This window comes from Echinops telfairi, unplaced genomic scaffold (genome assembly GCF_000313985.2).
Source record: "Echinops telfairi isolate 266 unplaced genomic scaffold, ASM31398v2 ScPeMD7_5868;HRSCAF=6743_0, whole genome shotgun sequence".
NCBI classification, from domain to species: Eukaryota; Metazoa; Chordata; class Mammalia; order Afrosoricida; family Tenrecidae; genus Echinops; species Echinops telfairi.
In genome coordinates this window covers 16,434,923-16,438,495 of record NW_022109767.1, presented here as the reverse complement: position 1 = coordinate 16,438,495, position 3,573 = coordinate 16,434,923, and positions in this window count along the sequence as shown.

The following is a 3,573-nucleotide window of genomic DNA, read 5'->3' as shown; positions in this document are numbered from 1 at the left end:
CTTCAAGGAGATCAGAACCTCCAGTCTTTTCCATCAGGATCGGAGTGCGTCGCCCTTCGTACTGTGCAGAAATTCCTGGTTCTGAAGGAGAACCGGAAGTTGAGGGGAAGCGGTATGAAGTCAAGATGCAAATGTTCATTTTCCCAGTGAAATAGGAAGCATATTGTCATCTGAAAGCAAACACAGGGACAGGTATGTTGGAGGTTTGAACAAGGGAGAGTAATTAATCTGAAGTTTCTAAATTATCCAGGATGCTGTTTAATGCACTAGAAACGTGTACCCCACAAACATGCACGGATAAACACACGTGACTGTGAAAATAGGAAATTACTGTAGATCTCCATGTATTACTCTTTCTCTTTTTTTTCCCCTTTCTCTCCATTGCAGAATACTTAGAGAATCTTTTTAGATTGATTCAGGATAGCTTGACACATACTAAACCACTGCTTTTATTGTAGTGGATGCCTGAAATAAATCTAAAGGAATGTTTTAGATAATGAAAAACGATTATTTATTGAGGTAATTTGCTAAGTGATTCTATACCCTGACAGCCTTCTAAACCCTATGAAAAATTCACTGACCATTTCTGGGGACATTTTCCTCCTGTTGCTTGTGTGGCTGTATGACTCACACATGCTTTATTTCTGACTCTTCGGTAGAAATCCTGCTGTCTCTGTCTCAGACCGGCCCGTGACATCAGCTCCAGGTTGCACATTTTATTTCCTGTTTGTAAATGATTCTTTTTATATATTCTCTGAACCTTACATTGTGCCCTCATGAGCTTTCACTGGAGCTGTTTTCTTTTCTTTCTGACAATGCTCACCACTTCCTCTTTTACACGATGAAACTCAATCCACCTGCTATTCTAAAGCGGAGAAGTTATCCTTCTTTCTCTGGTTTTAAACACACACCATTGATCTCGTTCTACATTGCCTTTGGGATGACCTTCACATTGCAGAATCTTGCCTAGCCATCCTGGGTGGTCCTTTTCCTTCTTCCCTTCTTCCCCACATGCTCCTTCTAAGCCACCCCGAAGTACCATGCTCTTCCAGGTTTCCACTCAGGATAATTTCCCATAGAAATGATGATCCAACTGATCTAATTCAAACATTTCTGGTCTTACACCCATGATTTTAGGGCAAGGTCATATAAAAAGCTATGAATTTCCTTTGCTGCTTGCCCAAAGATAGCAGTAGATGTACTTGAGCCATGAGTGGCCATCAGTGACAAAGTGATGTTGGGTAAAAATTGCAGTTGTATCTCAGTTCTGTGCCCTTCTGATCATTTATTTTAATTGAGAATCAATTACATTCTTCATTAGTAAAATGTGACAATTCAGAGGCGTAAGAAAGCATTTGTAAAAAATTTTCACTGTATGAGACTCAGAGAAGTGAGATCAACACTACATGGTTTTATGGGTCAAATGCCTAAAACGTACAGTGCTGTCAGCATTTACATTTTTAAGTATAACATTTGAGTGACATATGTTTCATTCTAGATCTGCGCAGGCTGTCAGGATGGTGAGCTTGCCCTAGTCTTCCTTTACTTTCAATATGTTTATCTTTTAATTGTCCTTATAAAGTCATTGATGTTTAATACCACTTAAACTGAAACTTATGCTATCTGCAAGAATGAAAACAAAGTCAAAATTCGTTAGCTAATCATGACTCACTAGTCACATATTTTTGCCAAATGCATCATATACAACCATTGATATGATTTGATATCATTAGTTAAGATATTAATTTCATTTTCCAGCAGATTTTGTATATGTGTGTATGTGGGATTAGGAGCCCTGGTGTTATAGTGGTTATAATTGGGTGCGAACCACACAGTCAGCAGTTAGAAACCCCCAACTGCTAACTGGGAATAAGATGGGGCTTTCCGCTCCTGAAAGCTGTTACAAGCTTGGAAGTTCTACCTGTGCTATAAGGTTGATAGGAGTCAACATTGATTGGATGGCAGTGTGTTTGGTTTTGGTTTGGTGTATGTGGGTGAGGTGGTGGTTGTGGAAGGAACTTGTCTCAAAATAGACCGCGATCATTACTTGGTTGATAGAAAATATCACTTTGTATGACCATTAAACTCAGCATATTCAACAGTGATTGTTTCAAAGATACATTTCTGGTTCGAATACCCCATGGTACTCCTTGTGCTACTGTTGTCTGCCAGAAGCCATCCAATTGTCAGTTGGGATCTTATTCTTAATTTTTCTTTGTGTAATTTTCTCCTGGTAGAATGGTTTCATCTATCACCATTGTTAGTATACGGATTTTATTAATTTAATATTGTCATTAATGAAACTAGGGGAGATTTTAAATAATGTAAATATTATAGTCTCACAACCGTTAAGAGAACCAAATAACTATCGATTTAGCTTTGATCTGAAATCGGATACTTATGCTTTCATCAGTTTTCTAATAGATTGTTAGTAAGTTTATTTTCTCCTTCCTTTATGCTTCCCTTCCCATTTGCTCATCATTTCTGTCTCAATAAACATTAAGATATTTCTCTAGTCTTATTAGACTTTCTGCCTCCTCCCTCTCTTACTGTACTACTTTAAAATAAATATCTGTTTACCACCTACTTATAAATATTAAGTAATTTGAATACATTGACAAGCCCTCAAACCTCATAAAGCTCTGGATTTCTGCTACAGCCACGTCTAAATAATAATTAGCCATTATATTTACCTAGCCTAGCCTCCTCTCTCATATTCTACTACAGCAATTTTAAATGGACCTTTTTTGCATCCTTTCCCTCTCGACAGACTATTCAATATGTTGCAACACCCTTTAGCAGTATGAGTCTGATGACAACACATGGGCAGACGGATTTTTACCCACGGGAATTCCAAGACTAGAACCTTTATAGATGCCGCTGCCACGGCTTTCTCTCACGGAGCAGCGTGGAGTTCGACCTTTTCATTTAGCACTCTATCAAGTAGCCATTGAGCCGTGACACTTCACCTGCCTTAAAATCTGCTAATGGCTCCTCATTACATCTAGGATATTGCTTTTCCTACCATCTGTGGTCCATTTTCGTCTCCTCTGAGCTTCAGCCACACATGCTTTCTTTCAATTGACGAAAGTTTCATACTCCTTTACCAATAAGAATAACCATGCATATTGTTCCCTAATTGAAGAAAACTTTCCAATCTAATTTCTGTCTTCCCCACCCTAATCCTCTTCATCTGGCTTATTAATTCAAATATCATATACCCAGAGAAGAATTTATCATAATAGATGACATTATCTTGTTACAGAATGTCATGAAATTTTGTTTCATTGGATTCTGTTGTTGTTATTACTTTATACAGTATTTTTGTATTTAATAATTTGTGAGATTATTTGATTAATTTATAATACACACACACTTATGTATAAACTCTGGGCACACTTGTACTGTGCTGATAGGATTTGTAATTCAGATCAAGATTAAACTTTTTAGGATACTTATAATAAAGTAAGCAGTGAGTATTTAGTGAGTGAATCAAACAAATTCATACTGTTTTTATGGCATTGATCTGGATGTCATACAATTTCCCTATCCACTAAGCCATTCTTGATATTT